Raw genomic sequence first — 14,990 nt, 5'->3', positions numbered from 1 at the left:
GGGGGATTCTTCTCACTATCTGCTGGCCTATTTTCCTCGCTGGAGGAACTGAAAATATCTGAAGCTACCATGTGTTTGTTACATTGGACGGGCAGGCCAGCAGGATCGAAGGTTGCTGGGAGGAGACTGAGTCAAGTTATGCATGCACATAAACATACACACACAGTGCACAATTACAGTAACCTCATTGCCTTGGGAAACCAAGCTGCAAGTAGCATGAGGTGTAGTAGGATTATATGAAAAATGGTATTTTCCTCAAATAGCAAGGGAGTCATTAAAGTTTAGACACCTGGTGGTTCAATGGCATGTGAACATGGACATATACAGAGAGAAAATTATAAGCAGGACAACAAGAGATGAAAGAAAATCACCTCAAAAATATGCACGTATCACTAAGATGTTTTTGACGTGTGAGTGTGCTAGTAATACTGTGTACACACAGCTGTACTGAGCAGTGGGCATAATTCAAGGTATATTTCTTTTTAAAAAGTAGAATTGTTTTTATTCTCCTTGCAGAAATACATCACAACACATTCAAGGCTGATGGTGTAGTTCCATTTTTAAGCCTACCTAGTGGAGTACTGTCCTGACTGTAGAGCACAAAAAGCTGTTCTGCAGAGCTTTCTTTCAAAAGGAAAGAAATCCATTCAAAACAACCATCAAGCTATGGTAAGGGCTTTTTTTTGGTTTGTCCCAAACAGCCTCTTGCAGATGATTATAAGCTACCTTTGTGTCTGCTCCTTGTGTCACATGGAACTAGGTGCTGTGGCTGCTCCTCTGACCTCTACACAATCATCACGGTTACAGAATTCCCCACTGCTACAAAGATGATGTGTGGATGGTAGATTAGGATAAGATGCTGCTCCCAATGCTCAAACTTTGCTTCACAATAGGGCTATTTTTGGGTGAGTTGCTCCTCCATAGGGAATTCCTCCCCAGTGTTCAGTATGCTTCAGTGATGTAGGAATTAGGTGAAAATCCTGTCAGGTGAAATCCTGTCTGATGTAGCTGTAAATTACTGAGGTTAGGTTGTAGATGGCAAGAATCAGCCACTTAAATTAATTGTGACATGTGCAATACTTGGTAGGTAGTGAAAAAATTACTCACAAACAGCAAAGATAGCAGTATTTAGTTCTGAATTGTATCTGTGGAGCTATTTCTTTCCTTTAAAGTATTGAAAGCACTAAGTACTTGTGCACGATTCAGTTCAGTGTAGACACTTCTGAAAGCAGCTATAAATATATTTACCTCTCCAAATTTGAGTAAGCCTCTGGCAAGTGTGAAATATTGTCAAGTCTGTTTTGCATTCTCTCAATGTTTTGATGTCTGGCTTCTGCTTCATGCTACCACAGAGTTGGCAAGGCATAGACAAAGCATTTTTCCCAGCTCCCAACCATATCATAAACTCCACAGGCTTATAAAGCTGTGTTTATTCTGGTGGCATTCCCTAATGTTGCAAGTATAAAGATGCCTAACAGAAAAAAGTAATACTTTTGGTGCAAATAATAGCAATATATTTATATATAGAAAAAGTTTTGCTGTACTGTGGTAGAAATTTGCCAAGGGCTAACTGGCCAGAGATTTCAATTTTTCTTGCAAAAAAGCTACTTTGAACTGTGCATGGCAATCTGACTCCATGCTTGGGACTGCTTGAAATGAGCAATGATCCAGTGATATTCCACAGAGAACCCTTTTTGGCATGGCCTGCACTCCTAACCTGGCCTTCACAGAGAACCAGACAAAGAAACAGTATAAAGGCGTCTATGAAACGCTCCTGGTCGTTGTTCTACAACTTAATTAGCTCTGTGCAGGACGAGAAAAAGCCTCTGTGTGGAAGGTGACAGAGAGACCGAAGGTCCCAGGGATGAGGCACAATAGTGCCTTTCCCTCCTCCCCTTCCTTCCTGAGTCTGCTCAGAAACATTTACATCTGGTATTGCAAGCCACAAATGTTCAAAACTCTTGTCACTCAGGAACAGCGTGATTTCTTTTAGTAACCAGGTCATCTTAATAAATATGATAATATGACTTTTTTTCTTTGCCTTCTGTTGTTGCACCTACAGATTACCACCTTTTATGGGATTTTTTTTCCACTTCCTTTTCATTTATTTATTAGCCAGTCATTTCAATCTTTAAAGTTTTCATGCAGCACCAATGAGCATGACATTTTCCTTAAAATATGTAGATTGAAATCCTCTGTTAAACCGAGGCAGCAAATTTAAGAAAGATACAAAATGCCACAGGTTCACACTAGAATGACTGTTGTCAAAATTATTATTTATAAACATGTAGTAAGTAAAATATGATCATCCCAATGATTAGCAACAGCACAACTTCAACAGCATGTGTCAGAGCCAGACAGGCTTCACATAAGGATGCCAGACAGCAGGATAGAAAACAAATCATTCCCTTATCAGGTATGCCCTCAGAGAAGAGCTTCATGTCCCTAGAGTACTGAACACTCCTGAAAAACTTCAAGGTTGCAGGAAAAGTAAAGAAATAATGCTCTAGAGATTGAAAGTCCTTAATGAAAATTTGTTATAGCCAACCTAAAAAAAAAAATTTATTAGGAGCTGGATTCTGTCTTCATGTGCTACAGATTGTCTTAAGATGTAATTTGTACCTATGAGAGTCACTCATCTCATTTGAATTGTAGTTTTGGATTGAATGTGGAAGTTTTAGAGGTTTGTACCACTTGAATTTATATTTTTGAATAGCTGTTCAACTGATGGTGCTTCTGCAAGGCTCAAATCCTGACATGGAGAAGAAAAACTTTCTCGGGTCTCACAGGCTGTGGTTCAGCCCCCAAAACAACTCAGCACCTCATTTTCCTGTCCTTTTTCAAACTGAATTTCCTGAAGAAGCCACCATAGGCAAGTATCTCTGTCCTGGAACTGTACAGCTCAGAGCAAGACCACCAACACTCAACAAATGTGCCTGCCTCACCACAATCCTTTCAGCAAGAAGTCAAGTAAGGACTAAATTTCCTAGATGAGGTGGGCAGGGCTATTGGCAAGTCCTGTGCAAGAGTCATAAGCATTCTTTATTCCTAAATCATATGCCTTGGGTTCTTGGAAGCAAATTATTGGTCTGTGCTGGTATGTAATTACCTTTTAATCAAGTGACTGAGACTTCTCTTTTGTTGTTTAAAAATTCAGGCCTGGTATTGAATGATAATGATTCACTTTTCAGGTAAAAATCTCAAGTAGCATCCTTAAAAGTTCCCAAAAGTCTTGTGAAGTAAGCAATAATGTCTGACTCTACAGATAGGTACATCTTGCTCTGGCCAGAGGACAATTCCATACAGACAACTAGACCCTCACGGCACCCATAAACTTTGGCAAACATGAGCTACAATAATTTGCCCACAGTGGGAATGTGAGGTGACTGGTGTTCAGTTGCCCGAGTGTTTTGCCTGCTAGCCATATTCTTTAGCCACTGGGCCTTCGCCTGGAGTGTCTGAGTGCTGTGGTCAAGGTGTGCTGCAGGCTACTGCAAGTTTGAGACATGGGCTCTGACTCAAAGCAGTCTGGATTTTGTTTGTTTTCTTCCTCAGATGGCTTTTTCCCTGGTCTCTGGCTATTATATTTTGGCAATGAACAGAATAAAATTAAGAACTACTAATAGCAGTTACATCGGACTGAAAAAAATACCAGCTTTAATCCTTTTTTCTGTGTCTTTTCATTTTCCAGTATCTATAAAATCAAAATATTGAAATATAGCAGATATTGGTCAAGCATTTCTACAGATTTGAAGCTATGTTTCCATAACTATCCATTGCTTCTGGAGCGAGAAACTAGGGAATGGTTAAGCTTTCTTGAGTGTTCTGTAAAGGCAGTAAGCCCCATGAGAACTGTTTTAAGAGCAAGTCCTCTGTCAAGTGGGGAAAGCCTCTGTACACTGAGGGTCGTTGCAGTGATCCCATCTCTTGAAGTTTGTGGTCTTAGCACTGGGTCTGATGTCATTTGGGAATGTTTGCTTTTGTTTTTGGCAAGCATGTTTGCTAAGTCCATTTTACTTGACTTCTTGCAAGACAGTATTCATGCACTGTCTGCTTATGCTTTTTGTACCATGGTCACCATCTGATTTCTGCTTTGAGTTGCTTGAGTACATCAAGCAACTCGACTAGCTATCACATTTGTACACAGGAATATTTGAGGGCAGTTTTACTTCTCCAGACAAAAGTGCTAATCTATTCATTAAATGAGTTTTAAAAAAACAAAACAAAACAAACAAACAAACAAAACCAAAACAATGACAACAAAAACAAACACAAACCAACCCCACAAACCAGAAGAACTAGAAATTATTTTGTGCCAAGGTGAGTATAAGAACTGTCGGTGCATTTGATTACTTTTTTCCCTTATAATTGTGACCATTTATATTCCTATAAAGAAAAAGCCATTAATATCTACAGAGCATGTTTAATATGTCTAAAGCAGACTCTTAGAGGATTCTCTTTTCCTTCTCTTTTTCTGCATGCAATGTGCTGTGTGCTCTTCAGGCACTGTTCTTGTATGTACAGACCGAGTCATCCCTTCAGGGAATAGGAGTCATGTTCCCGTGCTGAGTCACGCTGGCCAAATACAGAGTATCAAGCATCAAAAAATGAAGAGCAGCCTTTGCCTCAAAGAGCTTTTGGAAGTGGAATGTATCTTAACTATTACAAACATTTGTTGAGCAATTCTGACAGTTCTATAAAATTCATTACTATCCTGAGAGTAGGAAAGGGAGTACTTCCAAGAGTGGATGAACTAAAGAAACGTAATTTCCTATAAATCTGTTTCATTAAAGAAATATGTAGAAATCCTGAATTAATCTAATACCTGATTTAAATCTATTTATTTTTCTTTTCTATAGTTTGAAGAGGATGAGTTCATTGGAAATCTCTTTCACTACGAAACATTTACCTCTCTCTGAGAGGCATCAACAAGACTGTTTCATCTCAAAAGCCGGGTTAAAAGAATCTTTTATTTTTGGGAACTAGCAGTCACCAAACCAGAAGCAGTGCCTGAAGGGTCAGTAGTAGCAGGGAAGGAGGTGCTGCTGGGGCAGAAATGTAGGAAGATCCCGTAATGTCTAATGTGCTGAAAGACAAAGCAATAGAGTGAGTCAAGGGTGAGAAACTTATTTGCCTGTATATGAAGCACTGTAAGTCTCCTATAAGTACACCTTGGATTGCATTGCCTGATAAAGCAGTTTTATTTAGGGTCAGATGCAACCTGGGAGCTTGCAGAGTAGCATCCTGTTTGAATACACACAATGAGACATTAGATTCCTTTGTTTGGTTATGGAAGAGCCAAAAGCATGCTGAGGTGCTTGGGTTCACGCGTCGATCATTGTTTGCGTGCTTTTGGTTTTGGTTTGAGTGTACAGAACTGCTATAAACAGCTTCTGAATAACTTCTGAACTTGAGCCCTGTTTATGAGCTAGGATGGGTCCAAAGTTTCACATACTCTTTCGGTTCACTAACTGTGCTGCTCACATGTGACTGAATTTGTATCTGGACAAGATATCAGATTAAGGGGAGCAGTGTGTGGTAAGCCTCTTCCTTCTGGGATGGAGTAAACATCAGCTTATGATTCTAGCTCTAACCAGAGCTCTGTGGGTGCAGTAATTTGACTGGTGCTGTTCAGCATGTGCTAACGGGCTTGGCAAGGACAGCTTGAAACACTCTGCTCCAGACTGGACAGGAACCCTGCATGAAGTTTGGAGAAAAGGCTCCATTCATGGAGAATCACTAGAGCTTTTTCTTTTAAGAAACAACAGTTCCAATTCACGAGTTTGTAAGTGATCTAGCAAACAATACATGAAACAAGACTCAGCTGTGAACCACAGGTGAGGTGCTGTAAGCTTTGAAGCTGACAGACAGTGAAGGAGTTACTGCTTGGCTTAACCTCTCAGCAGAGCGAGGTGCAGTGCTGTGTACTGAAAATATGATATCCCTGGGAAATTTGTTTCTGGTAAAATATATTAATAACCCGATATCCTGTGGGAGGGCTCTGGAAGTTCAAAAATTACAATGTGTGGGCCCATCTAGAATGAACTATTTCTGATTGCTTCAAAATTACACTTAAAACTGGGGAACTAAAAATTCTCCCCCCAACTGATTTTCCTTTTCTTTTCTTGCTCCTCCCAGGGCTTTTCCTTTCCACACTTCCAAACACAGCAGTTGTAAACTATGCAGGAGAGGCCAGGCTCTTCGCCACTGTGGGAATTGTTGAATGAGGGCTACTTCTGAGACTTCACCACCAGCTGCACCACATTTGATCTAGCAAGGCTCCTGATAAGTACACAAGGACTTTAAATGAAATAGCAGCTTTGATAAATAAGTAAATAATACCCCCAGCTCTCTAGAAAGTGGGAACTGTTCTCCCCTTTCCTTACTTGTGAGTATAAGCTCTGCCCTCTGAGGCTAGAGAAGAGCTAGCAGAGCTGCCTGCCCAGCAGCATCCCAGCAGCTGCCAGTTACCCCAAATGGCTCAGCATGCCTGGGAACATCCACGCTAGCCAGCCCTATGCAAAAAGGCTCTCTGGCTGCCTGCACAGACCTGCACAGCTATTTGAGAGTGTGCTCTGCGAATGCCAGCAGTACCACCCAGACTCCAGTCATTAGCCTAAGGTCATCAGTACATTTCTCTGCATGGGAGTGTCTGCATTTTATGTATCACTATGGCTTGTCTGGGTGTGTGTATATTTGTTTGTGTGCTTGCTCTGTAATGATCCAACCTATCTTACATGTATATTTAAAAACATTTTTTAAAAAGAGGGTAGATATCATTATCTAAAGGAAAGCGAAGTGCAGGGTCGGAGGTTATGCCCTTTGCTGAAGGATGCAGAGCAGGGACATGCACTGGGGCACCAGATTTCTGACACAAAACCTGCAGACTCTGTTAAGCCATGTTATTTTTTTTGCCTCCTCCATGTAGGAAGCATTCTGAATTGTAGATTATCTAACATGCATTCATGCTGTTGTGTTTCAGAAAGCCCTGTGACAAAGGAGAGGAAATTCTGTTTCTTTAGCTAAAAGCCTTTATTACTTCTGGTGTTACCCACAACAAGACTTTAACTCAGCAACAATTTACACCGACTTAAGCCTGAACAGCAACCCACTGCTAACAAGAGCACTCAGTGCATCCTTCAGCAAATGTCTGCCAGTGACCAGCCAAGTCCAGCTGCATTCATTTCCACTGACCAAAGCTGGTGGTCAGGGACCCAATTATGACCTCGAAAACTAGAGCAGAGTCCTGCAGACTACCTGATCCAACAATTAGTTCAGCCCTTTGCTTTGCTGCAGGTTTGTTCACAATTATCACTCTTTCGTGAAATTATTAGTTTGTTTATTGTGGCAGAGTTCACTGAACAGGAAGCTGATTGGTAGCTTTCAGGTTTGGAATATTTTTGCTTCAGAACAGTTTTTTTCCCCAGAATTTTTCCCTAAAACAAAAATGTAGAAAGAATCACTTCTGGAAGGGACACATTTTGTACATAAGATTTTTGTTTAGCCACATTATTCCAAGAAGTCTAGAAATAAAATTTATTCTTAACCAATAAATCATTTCAACTTCAAAATATCTGAAGAGATGAGATTTTTTTTTTTTTTTAAATTTTTAAGCCAAATACAATTTCTGGAATACATCAGTATGGCCTATTCTGTGATTCTCACAGAAACTAGAATTTACATAACAAATGTGCCCACCTTCAAAGAAGACTATAAACTCAGAGAACCAATTGAATAAATCACTTTGCAAGAGACAAATAATTTCCTTTGGTCTTTTTTTAGACTGCAACCCCCTAGGGCAGGGATAGTCTTTATTTTATACCATCTATCACACCAACTCACTGCTGAAATTTAAGAAGTAATAGTTTCCACCAGACCTGATTCACATCATAAAAATCAGCTTGTGCCCTCTTGTTGACACCTCTGTGTAGGACAGGAAGTGAGCAGATAATTCACATGGGATGTTGTTTAATTTCAAGTGGAGTTAGTGAGATAATGTGGTGTAGACTGCAGAATTTGCTCATTAGAATAGCACAGTTGGGTTTTTTATTCATTTCTCAGCTCTTAAACACATTCTCATATCTCATTGTAGATTGTGGATTGCAAGCCATATATGAAACTAAAGCAAAGAACCTATGTGTATTTTTGTGATATATGACATGAGATAATTTTAACATTTACCTGTGTCATTGCTGTGTAGTCATTGAACACCATTCTGTTACAGCAAAAATAACTAAAAGAGGTTTTTCCCCTCTTTTTATTTATGTCATGAGGACCAGCTTGAAACAAACTCCATTCCTTCTCCTTTTTTTTTTGCCTCCCCTGACAAGTCAGTTAAATACATGATTCATAAGGATATAATTTGATGAATTTGACTTCTTATAGTGGTACTAGCATTCAGGCAGAGCAGAAAATGTGCTTTCTGTGTAATATCTAACATGTATTACCCCATGTTCTGCTTTTCCACAACAAAGCAAAAGAACAAACGCTATCGCCTTTCCTTCTCTGTCACTGTAAATTATCCTGGGGAATCTGCTGCTTGAGATTAAAGAAGATCAAGCCACAAATGCTCATGGTGCTGAGCATCCTCATCTTTTGTGAGACTTTGCTAGAATCTGTGGAAACCATACATGTGCCTATGGAGGCTGGTCTCTTTTCTTAGTGCTGTCCAAAACTGCAATGCCTCTGCACATGGATGGACTTATGGACAGGTTCGATAAGTTCTTTGAGGACCACATTCCTTAGATAACTTGTCAGCATCTTGTTCCTGCAATTTGCTGGAACATAAGATCAAGAGCTTGTCCCTTGGCTCTGTAAATCAGCAGCTTGAATGTAGACTGAGGTGTTGAACATGCCTTCCTTATTTTGCTCTTTGTTACTGTAGTGCTTTTCTAATGTTATGCACATGTCGTACAAAGCAGAAATTTACATATTCAGTGTGGCTACCGCAGTGTTCCACACTAGAGGCAGGATTCCAAAGCCTTTACTCATAGTACAAAGGTCCCTCCTCCATGAGTAATGCCTTGGAGATCAGGGAAGCTCCTAGTGAAATTAAGCAGTTACTTAACGCATGGTCAAGCTTTAGAGCCTTTCCTTGTAGCATTAGGGACAAATATTAGGATCTCTTCCCATCCTGTACCTCTGGGTTGATGTGATCCTGTTTAGGTTTGTGTCATGTGGAAATAAAATCAACAGCCAGAAACATATAGACAGCAGCCTGGTACCAAAGCCAAATCAAAGGAACTCAACCCAAATTATCACCCAACTCTGGATATCTTAGACGTCTGTCAGTCCCTATACATCCAACATTTCACAAGTATTTTTAGTAGCTGGACAGAATATGTGTCCCATTCCATGATCTCAGGAGAGAGCAGCTCATGAGTTGACACTGGAAAAGCCTTCTCTGTTTTTTAAAAATAGCTCCAGTTGTGGTGGATAAAGGCTGTTCACTCCCCAAGGGAAGGAGAAGAGGGGTTCTGCCTTAAAAGCTGGAGAACAGTGCCTAAGGACCTCCATTTCTGCTTGCTTAATTAAGGAGAAATAGGTTGTACTGTGTCAAACTAAAATCAGTGTTCCCATGACACCTCTCTTTCTCCATCCCAAACAATCCCAATTGTGGTGTTATACCTTTCCTGAGTCAGCAACTGTGTTTGCGCCCCAGTATTTAGCAACCCAATGAACTCGAGCTCTTTTATAAATTGCTCATATGCATCACCACATCCCATGGCAATGTCCTTCCCAGCAAAGCTGGGCACTGAGGGGAAAAGCACAACTTCGGTAAAATAAGGTTCTTGGAGAGTGTGGGCTATGTGTCCTGCAGGAGATGGCCAGTGACTTCTGCTCTTCTGGGCCTAGTGTCAGCAGAACAAGTTTCTCAATAGCCTGGCCCTGACTCCAGAAAAACTGGTGCCTGTTAGCAATGCCATTGCTATTTGGGTGGGAGGCAGTTATCTGTGTTAGGCCCAGATTTATAAAGACACAGCGGTATCTAATTCGTAAACTAAAAATCTCTCTACTGTGTTTAGGATGAAGGCTAATCTGCCAGCTTTGAGCAGAGTGAATTGGTGAAACATTGGAAGAGAACTTGCAGAACTTGTTATACTTGTTCTGTGAATAACACGAGGCTTTCTATTTCCCATACTCTTGTTCTGACGAATTTTACAGGTACTAAAGTAAACAAATGCCTTTCCTAGAGAAATGCTGCTATTTAAAATACTCAGGCTGGATTTTGTTTTAAAATGGAAAGAAAGCAAATACATCATTCCACTCTGATTACCAAGAGCAGTGAATTTTTTTTGTGCTTTGGACCTGCCTAGAGGCACATATGCAACCACTATGCAGCAAACCCTACCTGAGTTCATTGTCCTCTTTCACACTGGGCTCCAAGTAAGTCTGAGTGGGCTCCACATCACAGGCAAAAGGGAGGGTTGAACCAGTTCAAGCTCTGGAGCTTCCTGCTCATGGCCTCTGTTCTCCCCACCTTGACCCATACACACCAGCAAGTGGCCTCCCCCAGGGTTTTACCCTTGTTTTAATCCCTTCTAGAAAATGAAGTGTCAGACGTTCATATTAATGTAGAGGTTAACCACTTGTGTTAAGATCTTCTGGCTGGTCTGGCTTGATTCATACTGCTCTTGTCACCACACCAGTAATTAAGAGTGAACAGAGCAACAATGCTAGTGCTGTATCACATCAACCTGGATATCTTTCTATTTCAGGGAAGAACCTTCACTTAAGAAGTGAGAGTGCAGCTGGTCCCTGAAGCAGGAAACATCCCTTTGCAGATACCATACCAAAATAATTTTGGAATGTCAAGATTTTAAGAATATTTAGCATTCTTGAAGCTCTCCTTGGATGTGGTAATTAAGTTGTCATTCTTAAAAACTATTTAGGTATTTGTGCTACTTGTTATCCCCAGTTTACATTGGGAAGGTTGGTCTTACACAGGCTTCCAGCTTTTGAAGCTCTTACTCATACTTCAGCATCTAATTTTTTCAGGCCACACATAGAAATTGTGATGTTTTGAGACATTTTCATTGTAATTCTTATTTCCCTTTATTCCTTCTCCATACTCAGATAAAACTATTGTTCACTTATGGTCAGTCTTGTGCTTCTTGAGAAAGTGCAAAACAAACACAACCTCCTTGTTTTCCTTTCCTGAGGGAAGTCCTTGTGAGCCAGCAGCCAACTCTCCAAGGAAGCCCTCTGACTTCTGTGTGGGCTTGCTCAAGTAGACCTGGCTTCTGTTGCACTTTATGTTAGCTTCAGGGTGAGATGCAGAGATAAAAAGAAAGGTCAGGAGCAGATCTGTGAATGACAAACATCAGAATCATGGAGTACATGTGCCTCTGCCATGAGCCATAACAACTCTGGTAACCTTGGACCACACTGATGTCCTGATACAGTCTCTTTAAACTTACCAAAAAAAGCCTGGAGAGAGCTGTTCAGACACACTGCAGTGTGCTCCAATTCAAATAAGGTCACAGAGTTGCACTCTCTAAACCTATCATTATTCCTGAGGTGCTAGAAAGGACATCAAGGACACATTTCAGCTGTTTCAAGTCACACAGTCACAGCTTCTTGCCAGCCCCTGATTTTTTAGTTTGGAAGAAATATTCATGCATCTATTGATCCCCATTCCTATTAATTAATTTTAACCAAGTACTGTGGAAGAGCGAGGACCTCCCAAGCCTTGTGAAATCAGGTGGTAGGTAAAGAGGAGATGCTGAAGCTGTTGTATCACCATCAGCCCATGTGGCCAATTACCATGGATACATCTCCATACCAGCTGCCTCTAATCCAGCTGGCGTTGGAGGGCAGAGGAGTGTACTGCAGATGACAGGCAACAACAAAGGGAGAAAGCAAAATCACTTGTAGGAAAACAGTCTCCAATACTTCCATTGCTGGGAGCTCCAGGCATTTGTTGCCTGCTCCATGAAGGAGAACCTTTTCTGCATTCTGCAACCACATAGAAAACAGGCAAGATTTTAAACAGCTCATCCATTTGCAGACTCATTAATTCCCACAAGACCCTCATCTCAAATTAATAGATTGGGCAAGGCACACAGTGAAAAATCGGTCATGCAAATAAGTCAGAAAAGCCAAAGTATTGGTTTGCATGAGCAAGTGCTGGCTGGATAAGCAAGGGCTGGGCAATGTAGCATGAGCCCATGAAGGAAGAACATTATTGAGGCTTAAATTGATAAAACCTTGAGGAAGCTTGAGTCATTGGTGATAAATTTCTGTCTTCAGAGGAAATTAGGCTTAAAGGAAAAGGAGCTGGTTTAAAATATATTTAAAGTATCAAATTGCATGTATTTATGCCGAAGTCACTTTCCCACTCCCACAGACTGGGAATAGAAATTGTGGTCCACACTAGCCTCTTTGAAAACTGCAGCATCAGTTGTTTTACAGTCAAATAAGCAATGAGGTCAGGAAGGAAGCAGGTCTGGAAAAGTTAATGCCCTTGCACTGGGTCTCATTTTTAAAATGAATTGGGTCTCTAGTTCTGCAGAAGTTGCTGGGAAAGGAAGTAATGCATGAAATCAAATGACGAGGAGCTTGTAAGTTTGGGGAGCTTCTTATAAGATGGGATGATAGAGACTGTGAAGTAACCTATCCAATCTAAACTGTTTCAGGAAAAAAATTGGCAGGAGGCAGGTCTCTTTATCCTCATATACCCCTGGGCTCTTTCATGGTATGCTTTCTATTACACCAGGATATTGTGTTCCTGCCAGCAGTGCAGGATATCACACACTGGTAGCTGTGGGTCTGATGGAGGTGGGAGTGTACACACGGAATTGATTATAGGTTCACATCCTCTCGGTGTAAAGTCACATGAGGATTTTAAGGACTGAATCTGAGTTTGGAGAAGAGGAAGCTACAGAGACAGCCATATCTTAATTACCTCTGGAAGGTTTACTGAAATGCCCAAAGAATTGCTCATCTGTCTGAACAGAAGGGGAGTACTGCCATCAAAGCCTTTGGGAGCTCAAGAAGTAAATACCAGAGAGCTGAGATCAAATAGATATCCTGAGGTGTGTTGGGGACCATGCTATAAATAGGAAGAAAGAAAAAGCTCAGAGCATTCAGGTGGCCCCTCACAACCCCTTTTTGTAGCCATGTTTAGACAGCAGCTAAAATGGGATGTCAGCTCTTGATTATCTGGTTTGTGGACTAACTTTGTACTGAGTTGCAGCACCTTATTTCTGTGGATGCAGTGGCCAGCCCTGGTTCCCACCCTGCCTGCCTGCTGATGTGTACCACTGTAATGGCTCCCTGAAGGTTGCTTTTAGCCTGTTCTTTTCATTATAAGTCCTGTGTATGTTGTTTACCTTGCAGTATCACTGGTAATGGGAAGTGCGTGGCATTCTCAACCTTTAGGCGTTTTCGTATCAAGTGGTTTTCTAGGTAACCCATAAAAGACTGGGTCTGTTTATTTTCTGGGTTTGGGGTCAGCCAGTTTGGAAACCTCAAAGACTGAATTTCTAGGTCTTGTCTTGCCTTCTAAAAATTAAAATTCTTACTTCTATAGGAACTAAAAAATTTTATTGTGGATGCCATGGGACAGAGAGAGAGAAACAGCAAGCGTTTCTCACAGTAGCTTGTGAGAAATTTTAAGGAGCTGGAAAGATGTGACAACTTGTTAAGTATAAACAATTTGCAGGTGGTGTTTTTCCATGTTGCTTTCCTGTTCTTTTCAAGGACAGTGTGCAAGGAAGATATTTTTGTTAGTTAGCCAATCAAATAGAACCTATCGTATCACTCTGTAAAAACCACGTTGTTCTCTTGAATAAAGCCTTCTTTACCTTTTCTACAATCCTACCTCTCACCTGTTCCTGTGTCATTCTCAGTGCAAGAATGACATTTTATTGCTTCTCTATTTTTCTGGAAACTGCAGATTGTGGGCAAGAATTTGTAAAAGCATTTTGGTTAGATCTGGAGTGTGATTCTGGGGCTGATCCTCCTCATGCCATGGGCTTTGGGTGCAAAACCTGTGTTTCTTCCAAAAAGAGCTAAGCTGAAAGATGTGCTCCAGGGGCATATGTGGCACACCCCAATGAGTAGTGGACATTCAGTCCACAGGATCACAAGAGGCAGTCTGAACTGAAATGTCCAGAAACACATGCAGTGATGTTGACAGGGCTTATGTTGCAGCTGTTTTACTTCACAAATCCAATCCTTGAACACCAAGTCACTTTCCCAAATCTCAGTCTTCAATATTGTACCTTGCTCTGTTAGCCAAACTGCCTTAAGGCCTTCCACAGGGGCTTTTACATTGGCTCCTCCTCATTAGAAAAGAAAGATGCCATTGCTGGAAATTTGTGCACTTTGTGACATCTCTGATTTACAGAAGATGCTCTTCTGCTCAGTCACATTTGTTGACAATCTCCAACATGCTGCAGAAAACTTTTACCTGAGAAAGATGTTGAAAATTAAAGGTATGATAAAAAGATCAGCTGTTACCTGTCCATGTCCTATGGAATTTGTTTCAGTGCAGTTGCAATATCTCTGGGATTTAGGTAACAATCATCAGATTGAATTGACTAAACTTTGCCACATGTCTTTATTATTTAGCTATGCAGTGCTGAATAAAACATGATAGAATATTTCATAAAGCATTATGACTTGTTTTGCTTTAAATAAAAATGATTGTCTACTCTGTGGTTAAAACCCTTGGGGGATAAAATCTCAAAGCACATGACAGAAAAATGCTTTACCCCTTCTCTTCAGTGACAGTTTTGCTATTTGGCTTAGCTTTACTGTGGAAAATATGCAAGGTAATTATTTCAGTGGCATATTTCTGGCATCACAGAGAAGGAAGAAGCAAGGAAGGGTCTATACACATTAGGGTACTTACTAATAGGGCTGGGAGAAAAGAACTGATGATCACCTCTGCTATTTTGTCTAGAAAGGAAAATTTACCTACTCAGATACTTTAGTTCTTGAATATGTGTGCACTGGGATGAGTAAGGAACAGAACTGCTGAC

This window comes from Passer montanus, unplaced genomic scaffold, assembly GCF_014805655.1.
Source record: "Passer montanus isolate IOZ18808 unplaced genomic scaffold, ASM1480565v1 scaffold32, whole genome shotgun sequence".
NCBI classification, from domain to species: domain Eukaryota; kingdom Metazoa; phylum Chordata; class Aves; order Passeriformes; family Passeridae; genus Passer; species Passer montanus.
Note: the sequence above shows the minus strand (reverse complement) of the source record.